General features: G+C 37.2%; 1 long non-coding RNA gene across 1 annotated transcript in view; it reads left to right on the top strand.

Annotated features, from left to right (window-relative positions):
* LOC306990423 overlaps positions 1 to 13,144 on the top strand; it is a 598,642-nt gene that overhangs the window by 103,964 nt on the left and 481,534 nt on the right. The window lies entirely within an intron of this gene.

The following is a 13,144-nucleotide window of genomic DNA, read 5'->3' as shown; positions in this document are numbered from 1 at the left end:
CAAAGCTCTCGGCATCTCGAAAACGCCACATCGATATTGATCCTCGTTTTATTTCTCCTTTTGTCCTAAAGTCTCCTTGCCATGGTCCATTATGTTTGACGAAACAACAACAATGTGCCACTAGATGTTACGCAGTTGTTTACATCTGTTGGCATGGTTACTATGGCAGTACAAGCGGAAACTAGGGCTTCACAGTCCTATAGCTCATCTTGGGTCGACATTTAATTCAGTAACATTAGCAGTTTTGATATATATGCTGTTTAATGTTGGCGATTGCGTTATTTTACATATACAGATGATTACATGTGATATCGCTTGTTTCTGCATATCCTTCAAATGTGTTTTGATCTGGAGATTCAGTAATCTTTCAGAAGATGTGTAAAAGCACCCCCTACTGTATAACAGTGAAAATACGGAAAGCCGGACAATTTGGTCAATGGCAGGGAGGCATTGTCTCACAAATGACGGAAATTTCCAACAATAGCAAGGAAAGAGTTAAATACATTTAAACTTTATGTATTATGTGCATTTCATGCAATCAAATAGTTCTTATAGCAATAATTGACATTCCTTAGCTTATAGAGAGTGTAAAAACTGTGATTTTTATATGAAGTACAACCGTCTCACTTTCATCAAAGCCGAATGTACAACAGTTATTTGAAAAGCTCTCATAAAAGCATTCATTTTATCTCTAGACAGGATTCACCATATGTCACACTTGATGATTTGTCAAAGGTTAGAGAACACGGGAGGTTGCGGGGCGGCCGCACCTGAAGATGCAGCCTATTCTCGTTCAGCTCGACCTTAACAAGGTGAGCAGAAAGCCTCCACAGGGGTGCTTTACAGCCTCTGTGTCATTTCATCTGTCAGGCCACACAAGATCACAACACAATAAACTTGTCAACTTTCAAGAAATTACTGCAACCAAACTCATTCCCTCTCACTCAGTGAAAGAGCGGGTGACATTGGATCTTTTATAAGACCACGTGGAGGTCAGAGAATCTACTGCTTCTACGTGTGGAATTAAGGTTCCTGGTGGCTCCTGATTTATGGCTGTAGGGGCCCAAGGTTCTAGTTAAACTGCTGATTAAGGTGGCTTGAGAAAGACTGATTGAAATGTGTTATGATTACACATGCTACACAACGTGTCATAATTCTTACCCTCAAGAGTTACACTGACACCTTAGAACAATTATTTACTGATTGCAATTAAGAACAAGGTATGCTCTAAAATCATCTGTATTTAGTGACAAAAAGTACATATTGGTAAATTGATGTACAGGTGGAATGTTGGGGATTTATGGTGGGTTTGAAATAATGTAAATATAAGTAAAAATAAATTGCTAGTTAATACCACTAACAAGGCTCAAAATAGCCTCACACTAACACGGTAGCATAATGAGGGTCCCTACATGCAAACCGAAGCATTGAGAACTTTGTAAGGGTACAGACAGTTTAATAAGAAGATATTTTATAAAGATAGTACACGTCGCGTATACAGGCAGGAGCCATCTTTGGAAAACAGTCTCGACCAGTCGAGCCACAAGCGCCGTGATACGTGAGCTGGTCGATAGGTTTAAGTCACAGTATTTTGAGCCTTGTTAGTGGTATTAACTAGCGATTTCTTTTTACTTATTTACTTCTTTTACATATACTACGGTTATACGGTTATACCTGTTTACCATAATGTATGTGTCAGGGTTATGCCCTTTTTTTATAAGGTTTGAGTTATATTATGAGTTGGTTTTTGCTCTGGTTTCTGTTTTCTTTGTTAATTTTTCCTACTTCTACTGTAGTTAGTTTACTCATTGTTTGATTATCATTTGCACCTGATGTTTATGGACATGGAGTGGCAGTAGATGGGGCAGGACATGGAGTGGCAGTAGATGGGGCCCATCAGTCTTTAGAGGAAGGACCAAGGGTTAACTTTGTTGCGAGAAACTGCTTTTAGGCAGAGAATAAAGATATAACAGAAGGCATATACTGGCATGATGGGGTTTTGAAGCGAAAAGTGCGACCCCCTGATCGCCCAGCTACAGAAGATTGGAGTTTGGTTGAGCAAATTGTGATTCCACAAAGCTTTTTGTTGTTTGCGGTTAACACTCAGCTTGACAATGTGTCTTCTGAGCAGCAGCTTGATTAATGACATAGTGAGTGGAGCTCACTCGTCTGGTTCTGAAGCCAGATGGAACTCTTAAATTTTGCATTGATTATAAGAAAGTTCATCAGGTCACAAAAACTGATGCTTTTCCTATACCATAACTAGAGGACTCCATTGATCGGATTAGGTTAAAAGGGTTTTGGCAGGTGCCTTTATCAGAGCGGGCGAAAGAAGTCTCCGTCTTTGTGACACCTGAAACCCTAAACTGTTTTAAGGTTCTCCCTTTTGGAATGAAAAATGCACCTGCCACCTTTCAATGACTAATGAATCTAATAACTGTTGGCCTCTCAAATGTGGCTACAGTATAGTGCTTCATGGTCGGAGCACTTGGAGGATTTGCCATGTCAGTTTCAAAGGCTTCATGAAGCTTGACTGGTTATCAATCTACCAAAATGTGAGATGGAAAAGGGCCAGGTTACTTATTTGGGGCACGAAGTATGTCAGGGATTGATGATACATAGTCAAGCCAAAGTAAGAGTTGGATCTCCAAAGACTCATCGAGAGTAAATGCAGGTGCTTGGGGTGTGCCATGATAGCGTGCCATGAGTCTGGTATGGATAGACCTTGCATATTTTTCCAAGAAGCTGAAAAAAACTCAGAGATCGTATTCCCACATTGAGAAAGAGGCTTTGGCTCTGTTTTGGCTATTCACTACAAGTTTATGTATCTAGTGCACTGGGAGACCTGGTGGGGTGTACAGATCATAACCCCTTGATTTTCCTTGCTAAATTTCAGACATCTCATCAATGTGTGTTCCGTTGGAGTCTCTTTTTTCAGACATATAGCTTAGTCATACATAATGTGGCTAGTAGAGATAATGTTATGGCAGATACCTTATCTAGGATGCCTTTACATTTTTAAGATTAGAGGGGTTAGGAGCATAGGGAATGATATGAGTTGAGATTAAATGTCTCAGGACATGAGACATGATGATGATGATTACAATTTGTGTATGTAACATTTTAATGAGATAAAAGAGAAGAAAACTGGGAAAAAAAAGAGAAAAGCGAAATGGGTGGATGGTGTGTTTAAACAATTGTTTTAATGGGATAAAGATGTTAGGTATTTAAGTAGGGACAATACTGACTGACAAAATCAAGAAAGATCCCAGATGAGGTCACTCACCTGTGTATAAAGCCACGTTTCCACTGAAATTACCCGGAACAATTTGTCCCAGGAACTTTTTTCCCAGGAACTTTTTTTGCCCCAGACCGGTTGCTTTCTGCGTTTACACTGCGGTCTAAAGTACCGGGAAGATTATAAACTGCGCGCGTCCGCTCCTCCCAGTCTGGACGGACAATAATCAGTTTTGATCGCCACATTATAATAAATATGGAGGAGATTCAAACTGTGCTGAGGTTGTTTGTGATGTATTGGTTTACTAATGAGTTAATTAACAAAACGGCAGAAAAGAGACGAGCACTGATACTAAAGCGTGTTCAGAAAGCTCGTAATGCTATAAAATTAGACAATGCGGACATTGACCGTGAGATGGCTGGGACGAACGCGCAGAAAATTTCCTGTTACACAAATACACTTAATAAAGCCCGAACCTCGTCGTCGGTCCAGCTGTGTGTGTTTTTTTTTAAATTAAATTCCATATTTGCAGACAGACAACTCTTACTGCATGAAGCCACGAACCGCAATAGATTTTTAAAAATGCCGGTTAAAATCATAGACAGTATATACACGGTTAAAATAGAATGCTGCGTGGAGTCATCCAAACAAAATGCGGCGTGAACACAACCAATCAGCATGTTCAGCGCACAAGTCCCACCCCCGAAAGTTCCTGAACTTTAAAAAAGTACTACCTCGCCAGCAGGGACTTTCGGAGGGGGAAATATTTACCCGGAACTTTATTTAGACCCTGGTTCCTGCGGTGTAAACACACCGAGTACCACCCCAAAGTTCCTGGGGAAAGTTCCCGCGGTGGAAACGCGGTGTACATAAGAGGTGGGGCTCTTAGACTCGAAGTGCAAATGCCACATGTGTAATCTCACTATAGATTAAAGCCTCTTGCAGTGGATTATAATGTTACCCTCATTTTGGGACATTGTTTATTTTCTCTTGTTTTGGGATTATTATCACCCCCACTGTTTTAAGAAAAAAAAAAACTTAACAGGACAACTTCTCTGTGTGACCTTGACCTTTAGTGTATAGCTACTGCAACAAAAGCTCAGTTGAATTTAACCCAAAATATTAAAGAATGATTCAAGTCTGACTTTAAAACCAAATTTGTCTTAAATACATTGATTTTTGATTGAAGTATGTCCTTTATATTAAATGGAACAGATAGCCATATTACAATGAAGCCAATGCTAAAGTGTTTACCATTCATTAAAGCTAGGCTCTGTGCAAGTTATATATACATGTGTGTCCCTTTCCAAATGTTCTTACTGCACCATAAACCTTTTATTCACTCATACTGCCTTTGCCCTTCATCTGTCTCTGTGAAAATAAATATTTCCTATAATAAGTCCAGACATGTCAAGTTGAGAACAAAACATTGTTTTTTATGGGGAGGAAATTGCTAAAGTATCAGCATACAGACTTACGTTCAAGCATCAGGGATGGATGCAACACACAGTTTTGTTCACAGCTTAGCCTCAAATACCCATTTCCCATCAGCCCAGCCCAGGTGAATGCGCTCTAATCCCTGATCAGCTCAATGGTATTACGGTATTAACAAAGACAACCAGGTAGGTGGATCCAGTGGTAGATTACAGAGGAATGTGGATTTGTATATGTCTGTCTGTCTGTCTATCTATCTATCTAACATTCTCATCTGGTCTCATCCCGTCCCGTCCATCCATTTCAACAACTGTGTAACTTTGCAAATTTTCATCCTGCTTAGTATTGTTCGTCTGTCTGTCCATCCGTATTTATATTATTTTAATTTAATTTTTCATTGGCTTTTGCATTTAAATCAATTAATTTAGTGCACATGTATTCAAAGCTTCTGTGCTCCATTACTCCATTCACTTTTCTCAACCCTTTTGTCAAAGAAATTTGCTGGTGCAATATGCTGGCAATAAATATTGTCTTCCTCCAAAAGCACAGGCTCACCTCAATAAATGTATTGCCCAAGTCATGTGTAAATCATCTCTTATCCCCTCGCTGATACCTGATCTTTCAGCCTTCGGTCTTGAAACGTCTTTCAAAAAGATTGCAGATAGGATGTCCTCAGCATTCCTGGTCCAAGGAAGAGCTGTAACAGATGCCATCTGAGATTAAATTTAGAGTGAGGGATGGGTCTTGTCTTGTTACCCTGTTTAATGGAAAACAATGAGTCTTCTAGTGGAGTCTCCAGGCTGACACATTGACCTGGATAGACCATTACGTCTTTTATTATCTGGAGAGCAGCTTCTTCTTCTTCTTCTGGTATCCTATGAATGAATGCCACAATACCAGAATCCAATGCAATGAATCCACAATCCATCACAATCCAACATCTTCCTGTAACTAATGGGCAACAGACTCAATGATGTTAAGGATTTGTTTCAGTTCATTATATTGGTTGATATTGAATATTTAATTGTTCATGCTAATTCCCTTCTAATTTTTCATTTAGATTGTCTTTGCCATCAACAATGCTCACTAAGGGCCAGATTAATGGTAAATTATCATGAGAGTGCAATTCCAAAAAAGTGCAGATGGGAGGGGAAAGTTCTGCTCGTGATCTACAGATGACGCACAAAATAAAGAACACAGACGTATCCGGATAATTTCCATAATGACCAACAAAATCTACCAAGCACAAATTAGCGTCTGGTTTAAGACATGCTTTTTTTGAGCGGTAAATAATGGCGCAAATACCAGTAAATTGACTGCAAACCTTAGTAAATAACCTTGCATGAATCTTTTAAATACTCTCCTCCCATAAATTTTGCGTCTGAAAGGGTAACTCCTACAAATGCATATAAGGTCAGCCGCAAAAATATTAGCTCTAATTTTTCACCGTGTTAGTAAAGTAGTTTTTAAATGCAAAAGAGAGTTTACGCTAGCGGAAGCTGCAAGTATATCCGACCCAAAATCTTTAAAAACAGGGTAACACTTCACAATAAGGTTTCAACATCAGTTAACTGCAGTTGACATTAACTAATAATGAGCTGCACTTCTACAGAATTTATTCATTTTTGTTCATTTCAACATAATATACATTATTAAAATCAAAAGTTGTATTTGTTAACATTAGTTAAGGCACTGTGAAGTAGCATGAACAAACAATGAACAGCTGTATTTATATTAACTACTATTAACAAATATTAACAAATAACACATGTGTTGCTCATTGTAGGTTCATGTTAGTTCATATAACTAATGTTAACCAATTAGATCTTATTGTAAAGTGTTACCTAACTTAACACTACAATAAGGTTCCATCTAAAGCTTTTATTAATCACAATGCTGGGCTGTTTCAACCCATGTTTAGGTCAAATATGGACAAACCCAACCGTTGGTTTACATTTTGTAAAATTAAATAGTTAAACCCAATAGTCGGGTTTGTTCTTTGACCCAAGCATGGTTTTAAACAGCCAAGCGTTTTTTAGAATACATAAATAAATAAAAAATTTGTAGCCTATCTGTTAATATTATTTAATGGACCTAAGTTATAAACTAATAACGAACAAATGTATTTTCATTTATTAATATTAACAAAAGATTAATACATACTATAAGAAATGTGTGGCTCGTTGTAAGTTAATGTTAGTAATTGCATTAAATATAATGTTAACTAACAGCACCTTATTGTATTGTGTTACCAATAATTGTATAATATAGGCCTATTATACTTTTCATATTGTACATTATAGCTTAATGTTGTGGTGCTTAATTTAAGTTTAAATGTGAACATAAATAAATGATTGGTTTTAGTTTACAGTGTTATTTTTAATTTATTTAGACATAAATAAATTAAAATAAATGTTTAATTTATTGGATTTTAACATCAGTTTTATTTTATACTACGGGGCTGTTGAATGGTTGAATCTGATTGATTGTCCGTTGACGTTTGTGATAAGGTGTGCAATTATTTTCAGGAAACGCACGGCTAAAGTAGTTCCAGACAGGTCTTGACCGCATTAGCCTACAGTTCCATATCACTTCGCCAAATTATTCAAGTTATTTCAAAGGTCCTTCAGACTACAGAACCAAAACCCACAACGACACTGAGCAAGCAAATAAATAGTAAACAATAGAATAAAAACGACACATTATTTAATATCAAACGGAAAGCACATACTCTCTTTCTCTTACTCTGTCTCCCACTCAAACACGCGCACATATGCCTACTACTACAGTAGCCTATGGGCACACACTCACACAGAAACGTGTCGTCACCGCTGCTCTGACGATTTAGTCAATAAAATAGTTTAACAATTTAAAAGCTACATGACATTTCTCACTAGTGAGGTTAGCGGCGTTGTTCTTGGAGAAGATGAACTTACACTTTCGCTATATTAGAGACGCTGATGGCGAAAAGACACACAGACTGAGGTAATTCACATACACTTAATCTCTCCCTCTAATAATAACTGCATGTATTAGTCCGCTAACAACGACTCAAGCCTCCATTACTAGCTCTAAATGACATTTTGGAATTAGCAACGGCGGCTTGGAATGGGATGCGTAATAAATTAGTCCTGCACACAAGTGCACTTTAAGGACAAAAACCTGACAAAAGTCTTGAAATACGTGATCTGAAGAATGTTTTGAGGTGTGGTAACCGTATAGCTAAACATTCGGGCTGTTGATTTATTGAAAAATAATCTCAGCCGAGGTGTAACGGCCAAGGGTGTGCATTATTTTTCGAATAATCCAATTGTTCCTGTAGGCCTACATGTACAACATGTATATTAGCCTATAACAGCTTATCTGTGAATTCAAGGGAACATATATTTAGATTTTTGAGCAACAAAGAGAATGAAAAATGCATGACAGAAAAAAAGAAAAGTGAGACATTTCCATTTGGAAACACATCCTGACGGAAGCAGTCCATCATGTAGTGCACAGACATAATCTGCTGCAGGGGAATAAAAGAGTGAGGGTGGATTTTACCTGACAACACAGAGCCCTGCAGGCCACCAACTCTGGCTGACAGGATGACATCCTTTATCTGAATATCTGATGGGCCGTCCAATCACCTGATCCTCTCAAATTACAGCATTGAAGACAGGAAGTGCCAGAGGTAGACACATAGAGCTGATTAGTAATGGTCCCATCCATGTAACACAGTTCCTTTATAAAGTGGGTAAATTATTAAATTAATAATTATAATATGCTGCTGTCAGATTCCTTGGCAGCTTGACGCATTTGGGAGTAGTATTAAGCCTTGACAGGTGGATCTTGGCGTAGTATGAAACAGAAACACACTGGAGAGTCACAAGAAATACTGTACATTTGAGTGAATGTTAACTCTGCACAGCTGATCTAACTGTCTTTAAAGGGAAAGTTCACCCAAAAGTGACATCATTTGCCACCCTAATGTCATTTCAAACCCATGCTATTTCTGTGTATACATTTTATTTTGGGAGCTGGAAAAGATTTTTCAGGCTGTTAAGACTTAAATGCTGAGTCATAAGTAGGCTCATACTTTTTTAAAATTGTGCTTTTAATAGTGTTTTTTTCTGTGTGTGTCATTTATATAATTAAAATGAGTTAATTTGAAAGGGTTGCTCAAGTTGCTTGACCTGACCACAAAAAAACAACAACCCATAGTACAGTAAACCACATGTATAATGCATATACATATGCATATATAATTTTGTTTTACTTAAAATCATAAGACCATACAGATTGTTGGTTCTCATGTAAATGTGTGTTATTAACAGAAATTAGGAGCATTGATTTACTATATTAACTATATTACATATTGATTTTTCATCTTAATTTATTAAAAAAAAATTAATAATAATTTATTAATTCACTGTAAATACCTTTAAGTCATCCTGTGGTCCCCTTGGAAGTTTGCTGAGGCCCCCTAGTGGGCCCCGGTCCCCTGGTTGAGAACCACTAATATACAGTAGACATTACCACTTGAAGCATATTTAATGCAACCTGACAAAATATATATATATATATATTTTTAAAAATAAATAAATAAATAAGCATATGGATTTTAAGTGACACAAGGGTGAGTAAAACAATTACTATCTACATGTACATAGAAACATTAAACACAATTTTTTTTAATACACCGTGAAGCTGTTTCTAGATATTACAGGATACATGCTGTACAATAAATGCAACATTTTGACCTCATTCTGACCTCAGTGTTTTCACACTATAACGAATATTCTAACAGTGTTAAATTCAACATTTAACCACTGTATTATGAACTTCCCGTAATAATTTGAAGGCCGGATCAAACAAAGCACTTGCCGACTGTGTCGTTTCTTTCATCTCACCAACAGTATTTGGTTTTCTGGCAAAAGAAGTAATGTGTAGACGTCATAACCGTCAATGCTCATGTTATCATGCACCTCAAGAGCTCTCTTTGATCACTGAGAACTGTCATGCTTGTGTTCTTAAGCAATTGTAGATGAAAAGAAGTACCTGTACTTCACCAAGAAAAAAAAAATATTGAATTTGCTCTTTGCTTTAATTTCCTTTCCTTGGGATCCAAAGCAATTCCGCTGGAGATTACAGTGAACATGTAAATTCTAATTAAATTTAACAAACTGCAAATGAACAGAGGCTCTTATGAATGATTCAGAAGCACACGGTTGGCATTCTCCACTCGAAGCCAGAGATACTATTGTGTGCATTCATCACTGTGCTTTAATTTACCACTCATACTAATTATTACAGGCGACAAGCATATACTTTTAGTTTAGTTTGTACTTGTGGCGTACCTGCAATGGACATGAAAGACAATGTTTTTTTACAAACTCATGAGATTTGGATGAAAGAGGCTCCAGTTGTGTCCCTTTTAATTAATCTAACTTAATATATATCAGACATATAATCACAATTATTATGTTTTACAGCAAGTTACAAACCAAATGAAAAGAGTCCTATCAGATTCACTGAAACAAAATGACCAATACTTTCCTGGTTTGGAGTGACATTTCATCAAGGTCATGACTAGATGGATAAACAAGTATAAAAACATGATTATTAACGGAATGAGAAATGCGTGTGGTGGTCCCAGCACACGCAAATAGCTGACAAGGGCTTTTTTTTTTGTGAGGCAAAAATATTTGGGTTAACCTTTTTGGTTATTATTTTAGAAAAGCTAAGAAGTTCTTCAATCTGAATACTTGACATCCTCCAGTGTCACGGCCGTGAACATTTGTAATTATACCCTAACAAAACAATGTGATGATGTGTTAATCAGTAGAGAGCCGTCCAGACAACCTTGTTTAAATGCATTGTGATTATCAAAGGTCATAAAACACTTGGAGACAGAGAAAATTAGAGAAACGGCTGATCAAACAGAACGAGGAAATGAAAGCGGTTATCAGAGGTAAACTGTTTGATGTTTGAAAAGTACATCATAATGGGAAGTGGCAAAGTGCTGTCGAACAAGGGTTGAAATTACTCTAAAAGGTCCTGTGAGTGCCCTTCGCCACAAACTTTTTGAGTTAAAGTCATTTGTGGCATGATGAACTCGTTCCTATCTCAATAGTACTTTCAAATTCGCAGAGTTGTCAGTAATTTTCAAGGCTATCGCCTGTTAATAATTTGAATTTAATATCTTCTAACCACAGAGAATTTCATGAATGTAAAAATGCCTATGCAAGAGTCTCTAATCAGTGTATTTAAAATGTTCAGATCAGTTGATTGGTGAACTGATGCAACGCTGCATAATAATAAAGAAGAAAGGTAAATCAATTCAACCTTGTATTCAAAATGTCCCTAAAGCCACAACTATTTCTCTGTATACTCCAATTATCAAGGCTATAAATCTCTTTCAATTCAATAAATTCATGTAGATGCTCAACATTGTGTTTCCAGGTTTGCATAAAAAGCTTCTAACATCTCTCAGTATCTTTTGAATTCTGAAAGAGTGTACTTTTTAAATTCTGAAGTTGGTCACTTTTAGGGTGCTTTCACATCTGTAATTAAGTTAATTTGGTCCGGACCAAGGGCAACAAATTGAACATTGTAGTATTTTTCAGCCGTTTTGGTTCATTTTCACACCACACTGATTGCTCTGGTATTTGAGTTGGTAAAACGAACCAAAATGCAGTAACGTGACAACATCCACATCACTTGTTGGCCAGATGTGTCTTTGAATGTATACCCTAAACTGCTCTTCGTTTGGTCAGAATTAACGTGAAGGAAAATTCCAACAGAACTCCCGGAAATAAACAAAGAGAGGAGGAAAAGCCAGCAGACAACACGCCTGTATCCCTGGTCATCATATACTACATAGTTTGTATACACCATTTTAGGCAAACTATACATTTCCAGAATGACTATGGCAACTGGTTTAGTCCAAAAATGCGCAGTTTTTCAGGCAGTTGGGTCTGTTCGAGGTCGGGTCACGTTCTCACCACAAACGAACCGCTCCAGTGTTCGCTTGAAAGCGTACCGAAACCACCTCTTCAAGGAGGTCTCGGTACGCTTGTTGGGTCAGCTTTTGGTGCGCACCTGAGTGCGATTGCTGTATTCACACCTGCCCAAGCGAACCACACCAAAAGGGGACAACGAACTCTAGTGCGATTCAACCGAACTAAATGAGGCAGGTGTGAAAGCACCCTTAGAGTATAGGTTTATGTAAAAGATGGGAAACTGGAAACATTTTAACACAATAAAAAAAAACACACACACCCGTTACCGAAATGAAAGCTTACTGTATAATCTTTCAAAGAATCATTTTGCTTTAAAATGCAAAAATCTCTTTAAAACTTTTAAAGTCCATATATTCTCACTCATTAGACCATAAGAAGTTTGCCAGTTTGGAAGTCCTGATAGCGCCTTCAATTTGTCACACAAGATCAGACAATTGCTAATGAGAAAAAGACACCCTATCGTTACACTAGAGATCTGAACATGAAATAAGGAAATTAAGAAAATAAATGACCTGAATTTCCCTCCTTAGTAAACCGAGATATAGTCAAACAGACTGAAACATTCAAGATATCTGAAGCAAAAGGATTTGCTCATGCAGTACAACTGGATAAGAATTTTGATCGGTATGTAAGTTTTAGGCAACATAGACAGGGTAACTGTACCAATGTAACAGTTCTGTAGTGTGTGACTGTCCTCCACGATTGTGTTTGCATGGGGCGAATTTGTGCCACATTTATGCATGGTGTTTCAGTGCAACAACCTGTATCTTATTCACTAATCCCTCATAACCTAGTTTAACCAGGCGGAACAATAAATGTGATGCGCCATATTTAAATTGTCATTGTCATTTTGTTCTGCACAAACATTGCTATTTTCTATGTGAATTAGACTTATTATTGATATGGCCTTATTCATAAAACAACTTTATTTGCAATATCTATGTTTTAGTAATGTATGTAATATTGTGGAAGCCTGTGGCCCCAAAGATGGTGAATTGAACAGTAGCTATAAATTGCATCCAGCACTTTTTTTTTTTACTATGTTTACATGGTTGGCATGCAAGTGCTCAAACAAAGCAGACAGTGCATGCAAATGAATGTCACTGTATACTATGCAAGCATTTGAATACAAATGCTTAGCTATACACAAAGGCTGCAGCAACGGTATTAGCGTAACTGCCTTCTTTTACAGATTTCACTGCTGTCTTCTTTTGCAGATTTCACTACTGTCTTCTTTTGCAGATTTCACTACTATCTTCTTTTGCAGATTTCACTACTATCTTCTTTTGCAGATTTCACTACTATCTTCTTTTGCAGATTTCACTACTGTCTTCTTTTGCAGATTTTACTGTCAGTGCGGGGCAACTATTTTATGAGAATATTACAATGCAAGTTAGTTGAATTAAAAACGTTAAGGGCAATTTACCTGAATAACAAACACCACACACTGTTTGAATGTAACATT

The sequence above is a fragment of the Phoxinus phoxinus genome (assembly GCF_949152265.1).
Source record: "Phoxinus phoxinus genome assembly, chromosome: 22".
In the NCBI taxonomy this organism is placed as follows: Eukaryota; Metazoa; Chordata; class Actinopteri; order Cypriniformes; family Leuciscidae; genus Phoxinus; species Phoxinus phoxinus.
This window is presented reverse-complemented; position numbering and strand designations above follow the sequence as displayed.